The sequence below is a fragment of the Dromiciops gliroides genome, chromosome 4 (genome assembly GCF_019393635.1).
Source record: "Dromiciops gliroides isolate mDroGli1 chromosome 4, mDroGli1.pri, whole genome shotgun sequence".
Taxonomy (NCBI): Eukaryota; Metazoa; Chordata; class Mammalia; order Microbiotheria; family Microbiotheriidae; genus Dromiciops; species Dromiciops gliroides.
The window spans coordinates 315036634-315057536 of record NC_057864.1 but is presented as its reverse complement, the minus strand read 5'-3'; positions in this window follow the sequence as shown (position 1 = coordinate 315057536).

The window sequence follows — 20903 nt, the reverse complement described above, 5'->3', positions numbered from 1 at the left end:
GAAGAAAAAAAACATGATAACTTTATTATATATTTAAAAGGTATAGCAAGTTATACAGAATATTTGCGGTTTCCTATGCAAACATATTTTTATTATATTATGTTATAAAAATGCTTGTTTTATTCCATAAATTAAAAATAATATAAAATTTAAACCAAAAAAAGAAAATGATCAACAACCATATGCAATATTGTTTCAAATCATTACTAAGATAAATGAAACTTTAAATATATTCAAAGTTTTATTTCACAACTAATGAATTGGCAAAAAAAAGAAAGAAAGAAAGAAAGAAAAGAAAAGCCACATGGAGGCAAACATCACTGGATCCTAGAGTATGTGGAGGCATAAAGTGTAAGAAGGTGTAAGAAGTCTAGAAGTATAGGGAAGGGACAGAGGATTTTATATCTGATCCTTGAAGCAACAAAGAATCAGTAGATTGATAACAGCACTTTTTTTGTGCTAGCAAAAAACTGGAAATAAAACAATGCCCTTCAATCACTATTGTTCAGTCATGTCTGATTCTTTGTAACTCCATGGACCAACTGTTCATGGGGTTTTCTTGGAAAAGATACTGAAGTAGTTTGCCATTTCCTTCTCCAGTTTTACTTACCCAGGGTCACACACAGCTAGTAAGTGTCTGAGGCCAGATTTGAACTCTGGTCTTTCTGACTCCAGGCTCAATGCTCTATCCACTGAGTCACCTAGCTGTCCCTTAAAAATGATGGTATATGAGGGGCAGCTAGGTGGCGCAGTGGGTAGAGCACTGGCCCTGGAGTCAGGAGTACCTGAGTTCAAATCCAGCCTCAGACACTTAACACTTACTAGCTGTATGACCCTGGGCAAGTCACTTAACCCTAATTGCCTCACTAAAAAATAAATAAATAAATAAAACATGGTATATGAACACATACCCCTTTTGAACATTGCCCATTATGAAATGATGAATACCAAAATCTCAAAGATGGGGGCCTGCTAGGTGGTGCAGTGGATAAAGCACCTGGATTCAGGAGGACCTGAGTTCAAATCCGGCCTCAGACACTTGCTACTTACTAGCTGTGTGACCCTGGGCAAGTCACTTAACCCCCATTATCCCACAAAAACAAAGCAAAACAAAACAAAATCTCAAAGATGCATGGGGAAATATGTAAAGTGATACAGAAGGAAAGTATCAAGAGAACTACATACACAATAATTACAATAATATCAATGATAATAGTCATAAAAACTCTAATTAATTAAAATGAACCATCTCAGTCCTGGAGAACCAATATGAAAATATACATTCCTCCTACTTTGCTTAAATATTTTCCTCTCTTACAAGAATAGATTCAATGGAGGGAGAAATACTGTTGTATAAAATCAAAAAGCAATCATAAACCATTTTTTCTTTAATATGTATTGTCTTGAGGTATATGGGGGTTCTTTTTAATTTAAAAAATTTTTAACTTATACACAAAGAGCATTTTTATATACACAGAACACAAGAAGAATATTATAGAGCAGCTAAGTGGTACAGTGAATAAAGCACTGGCCCTGGATTCAGGAGGACCTGAGTTCAGACCCCGCCTCAGACACTTGACAATTACCAGCTGTGTGACCCTGGGCAAGTCACTTAACTCTCATTGCCCTGGGGAAAAAAGAGTAATATATATGAAGCCATGAACATCCATTTCATTCAACTTTTTAAAAAATACATAATCAGTTCCACATCTTTCTTTCTTTCTTTCTTTCTTTCTTTCTTTCTTTCTTTCTTTCTTTCTTTCTTTCTTTCTTTCTTTCTTTCTTTCTTTCTTTCTTTCTTTCTTTTTTTTGGTGAGGCGAATGGGGTTAAGTGATTTGCCAGGGTCACACAGCTAGTAAATATTAAGTGTCTGAGGCTGGTTTTGAACTCAGGTCCTCCTGACTCCAGGTCCAGTGCTCTATCCACTGCACCACCTAGCTGCCCCTCACAAATTACTTTCAAAATTGTTACTTTCCACATATTTCACATATTACTTTCAAAATTGCTTCTGACCTTCCTTCTATTCTCTTCTGTGCATTTTAAAAACTGTTACAACATCTCTCCTTATTTTTTTGGCATCACTGTTGTTGAAATGCCAATCCCTCTTCCCTAATCCCCACTACACCTCCACCCATTAAAAGCAGAGGAAATAAAAACCCTTGTAACAAATGAACATTGGCAAACAAAATAAATCCACTCAGTGGTCATGTCCCAAACTGTATGCTTCTTACTGTACCTTGAATCCATCACGTCTCTGTCAGGAGATGAGTAACAGTTCTTTAGTGACTACTGTGTGGCCAGAGCTACTATGAAGGTTGGTTTTTTTAAAGAACATATTATCTCTACCCTTAATCAAACAACAATCTAGCTGTTAAAAATGCATGCTGTAGGAGCAGCTAGGTGGTGCAGTGGATAGAGCACCCCCTGGATTCAGGAATGCCTGAGTTCAAATCTGACCTCAGGCACTTAACACTTACTAGCTGTGTGACCCTGGGCAAGTCACTTAACCCCAATTGCCTCCCTAAAAATATTTTTTTTAATTTTTTAAAATGCATGCTGTACATTATAAAATATATATGACACATGAAATTTAAAAAAAAAACATTTCATAGGCACTTGAAGTACAGGTTTTATTACACAGGTGTTAAGGGAATTTGAGATAAGGTTGGTATGACCATAAGGAAGACATAGTCAAGGAACTCTTCTTGAAGGAGATGAGCCTTTAGATGGGTCATGAACAAGGTTATGACTTGGTAAAGGAGAAGGAGATGGGAATTCTGGGTTGAGATTACAAAATGAGTAACAGCAAAAAAATAGAAATGAAGAGGGGATGTGCATAAGATGTTAAGGAGACCAACCTATTGAAAGTAGTGATACCATGTTGTTTAAAAATATGGAATAAGATCTGTTGTAAGATAGAGTCAATGGACCTAACAGAAAGGAGAGACAGAGCCTAATACTTGCCTGTGTATTGGATTGAATTGAATAGCTTATAGTCGGCCTTGATCAGGGAAGAAATATGATAAAAATTCTATTCTAAGAAGACCAACTATTATCTGTTAAGAGCTTTCTCTTCATTATTTTACACTTGGTGTGATGTAGGAAAATGCTTCCATAGACACTCATCAAGTATGTACTACACAGCCAACTCTGGATCTATCATCACAGGTACTTCCTTGAGTATTAGTAATTTACTCTGATCTCTTATACAATCTCATAATGGAAACCCAAAGATAGATAAGAGAAGGGATTAAAAAAAAACACCCATTCTTCCTATTGTATATACAAATTAGATTCATTTTTAAATTTCTAAGTTCACAAACAGAACCACATGGTGCCACATGCAAAAAAGTAATAAGAGAAAGGAAATCTATTAATCAAACTACCGAAGTGATACTTTACAGAACTAGACAAAATAATAACAAAATTCATTTGGAGAAGCAAAAATCTAGAATACTAATGGGAAGACTCTTAAAAAAGGAAAAATACAGGGAGAATAGCACTTCCAGACATCAAATTATCTTATGAAAGAGAACCCATGAACACTGTTTGGTACAGGTTAAAAAAAGAAATAGATAAGTAGGTCAATGGACATGCTAGATAAGAAAGAATCAGAAATGAATTAGGTAGATAAACCTAAAAACATTAATTAATTGGGGAATAATTATCTATTTTAAAATTCGGGGTGGGTGGGAACTGTACAGCAATTAGATAGAAATTAAGTTTAGACCAATATCTCATATTTTATACCACAATAAACAAAAATGTAAATGTGGTCTGAATATTAAAGATAAAATCATTTTAAAAGAGAATGAAATCAGGAACCTTTCATAGCTATGGCTAGGATATGAATTTTAGCCAAACAAGAAAGAGATGATTATAAAAGATAAAATAGAAAAATCTCATTAAAGGAAATTCAAAACTTTTTATAAAAACAAATTAATGAAACTGGGATAATAAGAGAACCATTTGATTGAAAAAATAACCTTTGTATCAATTATCTCTTACAAGGTTCTAATATCCAAGATATGTAGGCAACTAACAAAAATACATAAGACCAAAAGCTTTTCAGAAGTGCAAACTACCATTAATTGTATTTTTTAAGTATCCAAATAAATAAGAGAAATATAAATTAAAACAACCCTGAAGTGTCACCTCAGGTCCGGCAAACTGACAAAGATGACAAGTATTGGAGGGTAGAAAATGATCCAACCATTCTGGAAAGCAATTTGGAATTATGCTAAAAAGTTATTCAATTACACATAACCTTTGACCCAGATACTCTTTTGCTAGGGATTTACCCCAAGGAGGTCAATAATAAAACAAAAGGCCTCATACACACACACACACACACACATATATATATATATATACAATGTACATAACACTTCATGTAAGAGCAAAGAACTGGAAGCAAAGTAGCCTACAGACTAAGGAATGGCTAGACAAATTGTGGTACATGAATGTGATAGAATGCACTGTAAGAAACCATGCATATGATATATAGAGAGAGAAGCATAGAAAGACATATAAACTATTGCAAAATGAAACAAGAAGAATGAGCAAAACAATATATACAATGACCAGAACAATATAAATGGAAAGAACAATAAAAATAAAAAAATGAATATTTTGAAGTCATAATGACCAAGCTTGGCTCCAAAGAAAAGGTTTAACAAGGCACCTCCCCAGGCTCTTTGTAGAGGAGCAGGATTAAGGGTATGGAATTCCACATATAATATCAGATATTTTTGACATGTTGATTAATTTTGTTGAATTGTGGGGTTTTTTTTTCATTATTATAAGGGATGACTTTGAGGGTGGGGGAGGATATTGGGAAATGTGAGTGATGTCAAGACAAAGGATATCAAGATATCAAATTGTTATCAAAAGATAACAATATATGAAAATAGATATCAATATCAAATAACATCTTTTTTTTAAAAGAAAGGAATCCTGTACATCATGGATCATGGTTACACATCCAAGTTTGAGACTTGTGCTCTTAATTAGCACTAGAATGATGCTCTCACATATTCTGTATTAGCAGAACTATTAGAAGTCTCATAATCACTGGCATTAGTGACCTGCTGCTGCTGCCTTTTGAATTTTGCCTATAACCCCATACCTAGTGACATTAGACTAATGATATGTTTACTGTATTTGTATATTCATTTGCTCGTGACAAATCTTTAAGTTTAATCTGCATTAACATTTTTTCCATCACTTTCTTAAGTCTGGACAACCAATAAAACAATAAATCAAGCCCTGATTTGTAGCTTTGCTGATTTCTAGGTTAGAAATGTTCACACAGGAAATTTAACAATCAGCTCTTGCAAGCTGGTCCCAACACAGCACTGAATGGTCAATTAAGTGAGGAGGAAGGATTGGTTCTAAGAGAATGTTGTAAAGACTAAAGTAGCAGGAATTAATGACTTTATAAATGAGGAAGTAGTTGAGAGGGAATATTTTTAAATAATCCTAAACTTAATTAGCAAAAAGCAGGTCAATCAAATAGTCTTTCAAAATCATAGATTTAAAGGTAGAAAAGACCATAGAAGTCATCTAGTTCAACCCTTTCGTTTTACATATGAGGAAACTGAGGCCTACAAAAATTAAGTGACTTGCCCAAGGTTACAAACATCAGATTTGAACCTAGTTCATCTGACTCCAGAATCAATGATCTTTCCATTGTACCACACTGCCATCTAATCACCTAAAACTTTTCTTAAAGAGAAAAAAAATTAGTAAATGATCTGTAATTCCGTATGTGCTCTCTACTAACTTTGAAATTTAGCATCATCTTGAGAAATTATTCTAGTTTCAAGCATTTGCAAGGGAAATTTGGTATGGAAGTTGAGATTTCACATGGTTTCTTGTTCTTCAACATTTCCCTTATTAGTCAGTCAGTCAACAAACATTTATTAATCCCCTCCTATGTGGCAGGCACTGTGCCAAGTGCTTGGGATACAAAAAGTGGCAAAAGATAGTCCCCTGCCCCAAAGGAATTTACAATCTAATAACAGAGACAACCTACAAACAGATATGTACAAACAAGTTATAGAGAGGATAAATAGGAAATAACCAAAAGAAGAAAACAACTAGTTATGAAGGTCTGGGGAAGGCTTCCTGTAGAAGATGAGATTTTAGTTGGGACTTATAGGAAGCCAGAGAAGCCAGTAGGCAGAGATGAGGAGGATCATTCCAAACATAGGAAATGTCAGAGACAGTTTCTTGTTCTTGGAACAGCCAGGAGGGCAGTGTCACTGGAAGAAAGAACATATGGTGAAGAGTAAAGTGAAAGAAAATTATAAAGATAAGGAGGGATATATTATTAAGGGCTTTGAATGTCAAACAGGGAATTATTATTATTATTAAATATAATGAAAGGTTAATCTGCTAAGTTCTCTATAGAGAAGATGCTGTTCCTGGAGCTTTGATTTAACTTACTTTACCTTGCTCCTAGAAAAAGAAGACCAAAATCTATGTGTTAGGATGTGAGGGAGCACTGAGAAAATTCCCCTACCCAAAATGTCTCCCCAATGTGTGTCTAAAATTCCACCTCTAGAGAAATATTCTTTTGTATTAAGTATGGCCTTCTTCCTAGACATTTTTTTTAATTCAAATAGTCCTAGGATAGATAACACAAAGTTCCTAATATAGTTTGCTTTATGATGGGATAGCAGGATGGGGATGAGGCAGATGAGTACTGAAGGGTGTAAAGACACAGAACATATTGGGGGGAAAAGGGGCAATTTGCAGAAAATTGCTGAAAATTAACTAAATGATCTCACAATTTTGTTTAGGACAGGTCCTGAGAGAAACTTTCAGTACACCTTGTTAATAAAGCAAGCTTGTAAGAGAAGGCAGAAAGTCATTTTTTAAACCTGTAACATTATTTGGAAATAATATTGAGGAGGGAGGGATTCATACTATTTTGTAAGGAATCCTTTGGATTGGAAAACATTAGGATCATGGGATCATAGATTTGGAAGAAACTTTAGAACCCATCAAATTCACTTACCCCCACCCCCACCCTCACATTTTACAGATGAGGAAACTAAGGCACACTGAGGTTACTGATTTGCCTAGGATTGTATAGCTAGTAAGTAAGTATTTCAGTAAAGATTTGAATGAGGTCTACTTGACTAAGTCCAGTGACTAGGGTCCTTTTGTGAAAATTAGGCACTACTCTTTTTGTTGTCATGGCTTCAGATACTTTTTAAATTACTTGACTATATTCTACTAGCATTAGTGAACAGCTAGTACTGTCTTTTGCCATCATTACCTATTTTTTAGGTCTGATAAAGGTCCAAAAAGACAAGCTCTTATGTGTATATTCCCATAGGAGCTGTAACTGCTCAGAACAAAAGTAATTACAGTAGCAAGACACATGGAGCTACAATATATTCACTCTCTCTGGATTGTCATTCTTTCTGCAAAGTCACATAACTTTGGAGATTTTATATGTATGTGTGTATGTATGTATATATATATATACACATATGTATATGTGTGTGTGGATATGTGTATAACAGAAAGATAGATAGATAGATAGATAGATAGATAGATAGATAGATAGATAGATAGATAGATGATAGAATCTTATTTGTACATAGTTGTTTGCATCTTGTCTCACCCATTTGACTGTGAACTTGAAGGCAGGGATTGTTTTTGCCTTTCTGTGTATCCCCAGAGCTTAGCACAGTGCCTGACACAAAATATTCACTTAAGTTTTAGTGTCAATTGAGTGATCCATCTGTCTTGAACCCACCATCCAAAGGGATCTGATGATACCCAGAGGAATCACGGTTTCCTCAGTAAGGGGAACTCCCTCCACCAACACAAATATAAAAGAGTGGATAACTTAGAGAAGGCCTATGGATTTGTTGGAAGCACACAGAGTTGACACGATTTGCTCAGGGTCACTGGGCTAGTAAATGTCAACATTTGGCATTTCAACCCATCTTCCTATCTCTATGCCCAACACTCCATCCACTATGCCACACGAATTGCAAAGAGAAAAGATATGGATAAAACTTATCTCAGGTCATAAGAAGGCCATATAATTCAGAATCTGGTCCTATTTAAATATACAACATGAAATTATATGTAGCCCATAAAAACCCACATTGGAAATATCTTTCCTTCCACCCCAACTTCATATTTGCTATTTCCACTGGTTTACTCCCTAGCTCTATCCCTGCATCCATTCTTAGAGCAACCCCAGTTTCTCCTTCCTCAGGAATGCTCAATCTAATTGATCTAATTGATCTAGTTATTTATTTGTATCCTTAAGTTTGCACATTTGGTGAAACATACAAATGTTAGGAATTATAATTAATTTTGCTTCCTAGACCCAACTAAACAATGACACCCCCTAAAATCCCCCATTTTTCTTAATATTCCTCTAATGAGTGAGCAAAATAAGTCTAGGAGTTTCACTTTACTCTCCACTTGCATCATATTGGATATTTTGTTTCATTTTTTTAAAATGTCAAATATTTCTTTCACAGTTTTATAAAACGTTGCCTTTTTCCACTACTGTCATAAACAGGGCCAGTGAACCACAAAGGCCATTTAGGAAATTGCCTGCATCCTTCAGTAAATGGTACTCAGCCACATGGAAAGAGGTGGACAGTAATGACTGAGGAAAAGTGTCTCTCTCTGCTTGCCTGAATGGAAAAACATTCAAGAAGGTTACTTGATATGTTTCAGGTTTTGCAAAGAATGCTACTTATGTACAGCAATGGGATTCTTAAATGAACATCAGTGATTTCAAGAAATAAAGCCAGATGATTTCCTATGGAACAGTATATCCTGACAGATAAATGCCAGGCTCTGCGCTATCCCTACAGCAAAAGACATTCATTAACTTGGTGTGTAGTCTCCCATATTTCTTACTTTTTAAAACACACATGCCTCTGTTATACTAGACATACCTTTTGGTCCTCCACCCAAATCCACCATATTGAATCCATGTTGAAATTCAGATGTAGACAAGGGAATGTAAGTCAGGAAAGTATTGTTTGAAACTTGAAGTCTTAATGTTCCCCAAATGTTGGTTATTGCTCTGTCATTCTGGAAGTGCCTAGGATTACCTACAGCACTTAAACAAATCTTAACTGTCAACTCATTGTCAAATGGGCCTGTTCTTTGAACCTCCATGTACTTGAACCTCCAATAACTATTAAGTGCTGTCAGCTCTTGGGGAGAGGGCAGACAGATAAAGAGATATTTGCTGACTCACCCTTGCCCTAATCTTCTTCCCTAGCTCCCTCTCTCCTTCCTCTCCCTCCTCTCCCTCTGTCCCTATAGGGAATCATACCCTTACCTCCGGGTTCTCTGCCCAAAAGGAATATAAATTTTGATTGTTGAAACCTGGAAAGATATCTTGAGGTTTATAGGCTATATTTCTTTCTTTCTCTTTCTCTTTCTTTCTTTTTTTTTGTTTTTGTTTTTGTTTTGCAGGGCAATGAGGGTTAACACTTGCCCAGGGTCACATAGCTAGTAAGTATCAAGTGTCTGAAGTTGGATTTGAACTCAGGTGCTCCTGAATCCAGGGCCTGTGCTTTATCCACTGCACTGCCCCAGACTATATTTCTTTTAAGGACCCTGTCTTAAACCCAAATCACTCTAGGTATTGTTGATTGCTAATAATAGGTCCCAGCCCAAGCCTCACTTGATCATTGTTTGAGCTCTGATAACTCAGAGTGAGTGTAAATAGCAATTGTTTTGTTTTAGACAGCAACAATTAGGGTCTTCCCCTCCCAGATTGTTTGGTTTGGTTTGGGTTGGGTTTTTGTTTGTTTGTTTGTTTGTTTTGACTAGGTAAAAAGAGGCTATTCTTTTCCTCATTTCTTACCTAGCCTTAGTCCCCAAATGGGCACTGCCTCAGACAAACTGAGACCTGGGAAAGATCTTAGCTTAAAAAGTCCAAGGTCTCCCACTGCATACTGGGCTACCTACAGTCATCTTGATCTATATCTTGCCCCTGGGCCCAGATAGCTCTAGAGGAGAGAGTAAGGCTCGTGACTTTGCTCAGTCCCCCCTCACTTAAATCCAATTCACTTGCAAGTCAAGATATCATCTTCCTAATGTCACTGGTCTTCTTCAAGAAAAAGGGACATACAATAACAATAGTAAATAAATGAATAAACATTTATTAAGTGTTTACCACATGCCAGACACTGCGCTAAGCACTTGGAATACAAAGAAAGGCAAATACATGGCACCTGCTGTCAGGAAGCTCACATTCTAATGGGGGATACAACATGCAAACAACTATGTACATATAATATATACACAGGTTGAATTATAAATAATTTCAGAGGCAAATCACTAAAGGGTTGCCTTTTGCTAAAAGCAGAGGCTGAAGTGAATGTAATAAGAGTCAAGTAAGTTTTGATAGGGGAAAGAGAAGATAGAGAAAGGAATATGGAGTACCACCAAGATATATAGGACTAGGTTGGCCTGCCACAATGGGAAGCCCAAGGCAACCAAGAATCAGCATGTAGACACTGGGACAATATGGGGGCAGGACAAGAGAACAGTGATATGGAAAGAAAGATTTGGGGGAGTAGGGAAGATGTGCTGAGCTAGTAGCTGAGAGGATACCAAAGACCATCTGGTCTTTGTTTACCCCATAATTTTGTTTTGTTTTGTTTTTAATGGATTATATGTATGTGGGCAGTAGCTAGTAATATGCCCCTCTCTGTACTCTTCTCTGGATATATATATATATATATATATATATATATATATATATATATATATGTGTGTGTGTGTGTGTGTGTGTGTGTGTGTGTGTGTGTGTGTATGTATATAGAATGGGCAGGCATGGATGGATTGCAATCAACATTGATGGAGAGGTTGTCTATCTCACTAAGACCATTGATTCATCTAGTATCAGCATATAGTTAGACATTCAGCAGAGCTTGTTTAAAGAGGAAATATACAATCTTCCAATCCATCTTTGAATCTTCCCATAGCTCCCCAAACAGTTTGTGAAAATGGATACCTTGATTTGCTTGAGTCCCCTGCTTATCCAGGTAATCAGAACAACATATAAGGACTAGCTGCATTGGCTAACACACCAACAATCCTTTGCAGTGACCAGGGTAAACCCAGCTGGAAAATTAGTAACTCTGAGGCCAATTAAGCTCATACCAGCACTGAAGCAGATCCTGAACTATTTGGTAATGGTGGTTTATGGACCTTCAAGAAACATTCCTATCTTCAAAGACTTACCTGACTGCAAGTTATGAGACTATGAACATATCCTGTTTATGGTCTTATTGTCTTCAGCTCTCCCCCAACTTTGGTTATGGGACTCTCAGAATTATCCTGTTTTTGAGAGATCTCCTTATCAAGATATCACTTAAGCCTTGAACTGTGAACTGCTTATCACCAAGGATGCTTTCTGATTTGTGTTTTAAAGACCACATCCTTGACCCCTGGAATTCCTCACTCCCCCTCCCCTTGGGAATGGAACCCACTGACTCATTCCTTTCTAAGCCCATCTTTCCTTCCAAAATTCCTTAACTGCCATTGTTTAAAATGTATATAAACCCACACAATAGATTGCTTGGTGTCCTATTCAGCATAGACTGGATAGTACCTATGCAACATGTGAAATTATTTTTCCCTGCTTAATAAAAACCTTTCTTTGATTTTACAGGCATTGTCTTTCTCTGGTTTCCTTCCTGTTTAGGAAGAGAGGGATTTAAATCTAGAAAACTGGTCTTCATGTTCTCTGGTCTTCCCCTTTGGGGAATGAGTGTTCTAAATTCCACTGGAGAGGTTTGCCTCAGTTTACAAATTCCCTACTCATACTAGGAACTCAGCAAAACTTTTCTGATTCAATTCAGTATATAATTATTAAATGTCTACTATGTGTATAATTGCCCTGATAATGCAATTATTCCCCTACTTCCAGGATCCTAAAGACAAGGGAACACAATTAAGGACCAAGCAAGGTCTATTATGGGGAAGAGCAGAAGCAGAGAATATGCACTATAATTCTCCCAGCTTAATTTTGTTACCCTCCTCCCCAAGCAGTACACACTCAGACAATACATAGGCTTGCTACCCCCTCCCCTTCTCCCAGTCAACGAGATCCATGAATGCTGAATTCCTAATGTATGTTACCAAAATGGATTGCTGAACTCTCTATCAAAAAGTGACTTTCTGTTTGAGTGACACTGATGTCTCTGGTCTTGTTGCTCCTATCTACTTTCCTATTTTTAGTTCTGTGACTTCTCTCTAAAATTACATCGCCTGATACAGGAAGCAGTTGCCAGGAGTTATTTAACAAGTATATCAAACTGCCTTTAAAAGGCTGCTCTCTTCCTTAGATGACGTCCTGCCCCAGAACAGGAATTTCAGAAAATATCATTTCACTACACACCTGGTTTTAAGGATATTTGCTTCTAGTTAAAACATTCATCCTGTTTGATAATAAAAGATATAAGAGATCATCAGAACCGATTATGACTGCCAGTCCCATATTCTCCAAGGATAATCTTTAGTTCAATGAACAGTTTATACATCACATTTTTCTCAGTAACACATTAAGCAAGTCATTCTCCTAGCCTTGGTTTCTCCTTCCATATAATGGGGATGATTACACTTTCTCATCCTACCTCACAAGGGTACTTACTGTAAGATAAGATGAGATAATAAATGGGAAATGCTATGAAAATAGAAGCACTATAAAAATCCATTGTTGATGATAGGCAGTGTAGTAGATAAGGAGATAGTCTTAGAGTCAAAAAGACCTAAGTTCAAATTCTTCCTCTGACACATACTGGCTATTTGTGATTCTGGGAAAGACAGGTAGATAGGTAGGGAGAAAGTGGGAGAGACAGACAGACAGACACAGAGAGAGCAATGAAAACAGTCCCCTCAAAGATCTTCTATTCTAATGGGGGAAGACAACAAATAAAGAAGGAGCTAGAAAGGGAGTATGTTTAATGTGTCCAGCTAGGAAAAAGAAGAGAAATCTGGATATAGAGTCCAGGAACAGGGAGGTAAAGTGTAGAAACTCACATATCCCCAGAGCCCCAGGCAATTCGCTGAGACAGTAAGTCAGAACGGTAAGAGATATGCATGAAGTCATAGGTTTAGATTTTTAAAAACCCATTTGGGGGATCCCCAAAGTCTTAGTGCTTAGTTTTTAAACTTAATTAAGATTTTCAGAGGGTAGCTAGGTGGCACAGAGAGGGCAGCTAGGTGGCACAGTGGATAAAGCACTGGCTTTGGATTCAGTAGGACCTGAGTTCAAATCCGACCTCAGACACTTGACACATACTAGCTGTGTAACCCTGGAAAAATCACTTAATCATCATTGCCTTGCCCCCCCTCCCAAAAAAATTTTTGCAATACACATATATAAGACAATATTGTCATATTATATTAATATACATGATATGGTATACAAATATATTCTTATAGTAAGCTCCTGATCTACAGCTTGTATATAATATGTATGAGTTGGGAATCAGTCCAATTGGAGATAAAATGAACCTCACTGGGTGAGTAGTTCCAAAAAAGTGAGGAAAATATGAATTTTGCCTTCAGGGAATTCAGAATATATCATAGTATGTTATATATACATCATCATACATATATATACATCATGTTGACTGTGTCCATTATAAATTTATATTCAAATATATTAAATGTAATATCTAATCTCAATTGAACCCTTCCTGCAGCAAGGGAATCCTTTTACCCCTTCCTTAATTGATGTCCTATCACACAGCCATAGCACAGTGCCCAGCACACAGTAAGTGCTTAATAAATGCTTGTTGATTGAGTGATTAACTCACCTGGCACAATACTGTTCAATAAATTCCAGTGGTTCTTTATTATCTTTGCCTCTAAGATCAAATACAAATGCATCTCTTACTGAGAGCTTTTCACAACCTGGCTCCAACCTATATTTCCATCTATATTATATATTACTCCCCTTCATCCATCCAGGAATGTAACATTCTTGTAGCTCCTTATACTCGACATTCCATCTCTTATTTTCATGCCTGTGCACAGGCTATGCTCCTCTCATCCCTGGAATGGACTCCTTTCTCATCATCATCTCTTAGAAGGGCTAGATGCCTTTCAAAGCTCAGCTCCAGTCACCTCCTACATGAGGTCTTTCCTATCTCTATAGGTGTTAATGCTTCCCTCCAAAATACCCTTGTTTTTATTTTTATATATGTTTGATATATAATTAGATGTATATGTGTCATTTCCCCCAAATGGGTTATAAGATCCTCAAGGGCAAGGACTTTTTTTATTTTTAATTTCCAGTTCATGGCAAATAATAGGTACTTAATAAAGGCTTGTTTTTAATTGCTTTGAGGGAGATAGTGCAAGAAAGAAACTGAGACTCATAAAGGTTAAGTGACTTTCCTAAATTAACATAGTAATACAACACTATCTACTTTAAGCAAAGGCAAAACACCAAACTACAACAAATCTAAAGGCCTGAAATGTCATTATGAGTTCTCCCACCCCTGTTTTGTTTAGTTTTTTTTCCAATTGAAGGAACTAGGAGAGAGTAAGATTCAAGATCCAGTTACTTATTTGGGGAGATAACCGCTAATAAAAAAGGCAAACAACTCATTAGCTCATCTAAATGGGCAAACCACCACAAATATGAAGAATCAGCAAGTGTCCTTTTAGCATCACGAAAAAACAGAATGTCTGTTCATGGGATGAATCTCTTATTGGAATGAGGGAATAGATATGGAAAGGCTAGGGAAGAATGACATAGTTTCTCTACTGGGAGAGACATAGCGATCTCATTAATTAAAGGGAACTAACACCCTGAGAAGGAAGCTTCCTCTACCACTGCAGGTCACCACCTTCTAGTCTTAAAGAGTTGTCTACAATAGAAGTGTCAAACGCATAGAACTCCTGAGTGGGACTGGAACTGGATTAGAATGCAATTGGGAGATGTTTAACCTCTTGGTGTTGTAGACCAATGGTGTCAAACTCAAACAAAAACACCATTGGTCTACAACACCAAGACGTTAAAGGACAAATGGCCAGTAAGTGTCAGAGGCAGGCCTGAAACCAGGAAGACCAGAAAAGCCTGCCCTCCATCCACTATGCCATAGCTGCCTCTCACAAAAGAGAATGAAAGGGAAATTTCTAACCCAAAGGCAAATTTGACAGAAAATCATGCCTTGATATAGAAAAAGGAGAATCCTTTCCATAGAAGAGTTAATGGACCAGTTAGAGTAATTCAAGCACAGTTAATCATCAGGAGTGGGAGGTATTGATCGAAGTGGGATGACAGAAATAAAATATGGAACTGGGCTGCTGAGCAAACTATATTGGAAGGTAGCGTTTTAAAAGTGGCTCAGGATTATAGTTGCTGAGTTGAAGCTGGAGTCTCTCCCACTGTAGCTCTTCCTTTGTTTCTTCGTTTCTTGATCCCTCAAGGAAATTGACACGGTCTATCCTGGAGATCTCAAACACCCTTCTGGCTTCAATTATCACATCTATACTGTTATCTTCACACCTAACCTCCTAGTTTACTTCCAACTGCCTACAGGGCATTTCCATTTGGGCACCCTGCTGGCAAATCAAATTCAACCTGTTGGAAACCAAACTCCTCATCTTCACTCCAAAATGAGCTCCTTCCTTTTCTTTACAGATGTATTTGAGTGATTTGCCCAAGTCAAACTGTGGCAGAGCCAGAATTGTAACTAAGGGGTCTTAACTTCCAATCCCAGTGTTCCTTCTACTATAACACACACTCTTCTCAACACCCTTAATGCTATGATATAGATATGTATGAATATATGTACATAGATAAATAAATGCATTGGTTTTTAGAAATGCATGTATATATATGTATATCCTAATTTTTAGTCTGTGCTACTTCTATACCACATGATCTCTTATTACCCTTATCAAGATATATGTACACATACACACATTTGTTTATATACATTATACGCATAATATGTTTATATTATAACTATATAATGTATATGTTATATTATAAATGTACATACACATGCATATTTATAAACAATATACATCTATCCATATGCAGAAATTATATATACACATATGTACATGTATATTCTAATTGCCTCCAGTAATAGTATAGTGGCAGATACATTTATATAGCACTTTAAGGCTTGCAAAGTACTTTACAAATATCTCATTTTATCCTCACAACCCTGGGAGGAAAATATTAGTATCCCCATTTTACAGTTGAAAAAACTGAGACAAAGGTTAAGTGACTTGACCAGAGTCACACAGCTAATAAGTATCTGAAGCCAGATTTGAACTCAGGTCTTCTTTACTGTAGGTCCAATAGTCTATCATTCTAAGCTATAAAGCTTTGCACACCACCACCTGGCTTAGCTTTTAAAAGCACAACTTTCATCATGTTAATACTCTGCTCAACAATCTTCAATGACTATTCTTATCCTAAAAATCACTTCTGTATAGGCAGTGTAGACCTTAGTAAAGTATGATTTGAAAGACTTCCCTGGGCCCAAATTTCTTCCCCATTCAGGTTCCAAAGTGTCTGAAACTATCATTAGAAATTCATGACTTTCTCCAGCTATCTCCTTTTCAAAAAAGAATATTCCTGGGAGGTCTAACACATCAAGTCACTAATACCTAAGTGAGAATTAATTTATCAGATGACTTCCCTCCCTAAACAGGAGGGATTCAAGCAGCTTGAAATCACTGGAGTGGGATGGGGAACCACAAAGTATATATAAATTTTAGAAGAAAAGCAAGCTATATGGAATAGAGATTTACTATTTCATATAGAATCTACTTTTTCTATTCTCCTTTGTATATAGAAAATGATGTCTTTTGATGTCTGTTATTAAATTCAGAATAAAATAAAATAAAACCCAGGAGGTGGATAGAAAGGAAATGTGGCCAATATGAAAAAAGAGTATAGCCTAGTCTGGACTTTTCATGCTAGCATTCCTTAGTACTTACTCTTGCTGCATTCTGTCTTTAAAAAAACAAACCTGTGATTTTGTTAGTGTAGGAAACTTGCTGTGAGGATCTACCAATAGAAATCATCACTTTCTTTGTATCTTAAAGTGTTGTCTGGGGTACTGAGGTGTTAAGCAACTTAAGCAGATTCACATAGCCAAAGGCACATATGTCTAAGGCAATATTTGAACCTACATCTAGAGGTGAGCTCTCTATCCACTAAGCCATGCTGCCCCTGGCTAGCTGTCCTCACTTCTCATTAATTACCACTCACCCTCCACTTTAGTTGTGATGATTTTCTTTGCTGTTCTAACATGATATGATTATTCTTGCTTTCTCAAACTTATTCTTTCTCCTACCTAAAATATCAATTTCCACCCATCCAAGGTTAATTTCAATATCCACATTTCCTATGAACTATTTCCCTATTTCCCAAACATTCCCTATTCATCTCTCCCACTTTTGAACTGCCAATGAATGTGTTTATTGCCTGTACTATGCAATTGGCTATATTGGTTGTCTTGTTCTGACTCCTTAATTTGCACAAGTCAAAGCTTCCCAAGAAGATTACAAGCTCCTAAAGGGTACGAATCTTGCTGCAAACTTCCTTTGAAATTCCCATATGATGGTGATAGAATATTACTGTGCAGTAAGAAATGACAAAAAGGATGACTTCAAAAAAGCCTGGAAAGACATGTATGAAATGATGTATTGGGAAGTGAGCAGAACCAAGAGAACACTGTACACAGAACAACATTGTTCGATGAAGAACTGTGAATGACTTGACTATTCTCAACAATACATTAATCTAAGACAATCCAAAAAGAATATTGATGAAACATACTATCCACCTCCAAAGAAAGAACTGATGGTGATAGAATAGATTGAAGTATGCTATTTTTCACATTCTTTATTTATTTATTTGGTGAGGCAATTGGGGTTAAGTGACTTGCCCAAGGTCACACAGCTAGTAAGTGTCAAGTGTCTGAGGCCAGATTTGAACTCAGGTACTCCTGAATCCAGGGCTGGTGCTTTATCCACTTCGCCACTTAGCCGCCCCCTCACATTCTTTATTAAGTGACAAATATGATGATGTTCTGCATGATCATATATGTATAACCCATACTGGATTGTTTGCTGCCTAGGGGAGGGGAGAGGGAAGGGAGGAAAGGAGGAATAGAGATTGGAACAGAAAAATCTAAATACAAATGTTTAATCTGGAAAAAAAATTTTTAACATGGGGGAGGGGTGTGCTGGGAAGGTTTCAGGAGGTATATATGTATTTTTATACACACAATAAATATATGTTGTGCATATATGAGTTATTTAGGTCTTATTTATATAATAATTATATTTTATAAATTTTGTCATACATATTATTTCTATAAATTGATATGTATACATTTTAAAAATAAAATAATCATTTAAAGATTTAAAATACTGTTCTATGTATTAGGTATATCTAAATGTAATAATGTAGAAAATTTATACTACATGTGTCATGTATGTACGTACGCACATGTTATATCTATGTTTGATATAGGTATAAAATATAATCATATATCCCAAATAAAAATAAAATTAAAAAAAAGAAATTCCCATATCTGCTCAACCAGTATTAGAAACATATTTGGCATTCAACAAATACAATACTCAGGTAAATCTATAATCTCAATTATATAGACACTCCCTCCACCTCTGCAGACCCACACATAACTTCTTTCATTCATCCAAGAAGCATTTAGTGAATATTTTCTATGTTATGGGCACCATGGTAGGCACCAAGGATACCAAGACAGAAATGAAAAAGTCCATGCCCTTGGGGAGTTTATATTATATTGTGATATCTGTCCATATAGTTCTTTTTTCTTTTCTTTTTTTTTTTTTGGCAGGCAGTGAGGGTTAAATGACTTGCCCAGGGTTACACAGCTAGTGTCAAGTGTCTGAAGCTGGATTTGAACTTAGGGCCTCCTGAATTCAGGGCTGGTGCTTTATCCACTTCGCCACCTAGCTGCCCCTGTCCATGTATTTCTGCATATCATCAATAGAAGATTCATTTTAGGTATGGGAAACCTTTTAATATCTCAGAGGTACTAATGCCAAATTAGGCCTGTCCTTCTGTTATCTCTCATTCATACTACATGCCCTACCTCCTTCCTTCTCTAGCCAGTCATATCCTTGGTATTGTCTTTTATGCTATTTCCTAAGAGCAATTCATCATTGGTAACAATCTATAGCCTTCTTATATCTACTATATATCTACCCATTGCCTTTTGGGTTGCTCATAATTTTGATTCTTCTGAGATTGTGGTGTTTCATGATTTGTGGCCATAAAACCCTGCTCAGAGATTACCAGTGGCTTTTGTAGCAGTGAACATTTTGAGATCATGACCTTAAACATAATAGGCACTTAATAAATGTTGATTAACTGATTGATTAAAAGCACTGTGTAATTTCTTAAGGGCAGTCCAGACAGGTCACCATACAATAGCAGTTACCTGTCTAACACAAACAAACATGTACACATGAAAAAAAGTGTGTCACTGTAGATCGAGGACCAGCTTTAGATTCAGAAAGACTTGAGTTCAAATTCTGCATCTGACAAATCCTAGCTGTTTAACCATGAACAAATACGTCAATTGCTTAGTCTCCTTGGCAATTCCCTAACCTTATAAGTTGCAAACAAGTTGCTAAGCTATATGGCAATGGGGATCCTAAAAAGAGTACCCTATGACAATGAAAGGGAAGTTAAGTGGTGCAGTGGGTAGAATGCTGGACCTGAAGTCAGGAAGACATCTTCCTGAGTTCAAATCAGACCTCAGACACTTACTAGCTATATGACCCTGGGCAAGTCATTTAACCCTGTGTGCCTGAGTTTCTTCATCTGTAAAATGAACTGAAGAAGGAAATGACAAACCACTCCAGTTTCTTTGCCAAGAAAACCCCAATTGGGTTCACAAAGAGTCAGAAACAACTGAACAATAACAGCAACAAAAACCAGTGAAATCACAGTTATTTGAAAGTTATAGCTATAGTTAATTACGTATGTTTGTACATATAAATATACAAGTAATATGTATGTTCATATAGTACATATAATACATATATACACTATATAACACATACATATCTATCTTAACTAAATCAATGAACTGCCCATAAAGCTGTATGCCCTGGCAAAATATATTTTTTCTTTCCCTCTGTTTTTCCAGTGTAAATCCAATATCCTCTGCATTATACTCTATACTAGATGTTTATAGTGTCCTAGGGCTTAATGCAATTAGTATAGTGTCATCTGCAAATAGGAACCTTCATTATTGAAAGGGAAATTCTTTGTATGGACTTTATACAGGACAAAACATCCTCCATGAACATAGTAGGTGAGCCTAATCTTCATGTTTTATGCTTTGCTTGAGATCATTACTCACTAGATTGTTGAGCAGACTTATCACCATGGTCTCATCTATCAGAGTCTTGTATAACTCCAGATCCATGAACAGTTAATCATAGCCCTGTAGGAATACATGTTCCTCACTGATGACTTAGTAGGGATCTTGCTGAGAGCACAGTGAAAATCCAGGCAAACAGCATGGTCTCTACTAGATTAATAAGCTATTGAAAGAATACTCAAGAACTTGAAGAATTTTCATATGTGAGACCAGGCTAGAAAAATATCACTCAAATTCAACTTTTGCTCTTTGTTCCTCTGACCATGATTAAATTTTCAGGTGAATTTCCCAGAAAAAAGTCAAGTCTTACTGAATTAGGATCTCTATTAAAATCATTGGTTCATTTCTGGAAGGCAAAGGTCAAGTCCTAAAGATTCTCCTGTCATAATTCAACAAACCAATTAAAAATAACTCAGTCCAATGCAATTCAATTAATTTCACATTTACTTCTATATAATTTATACATGATG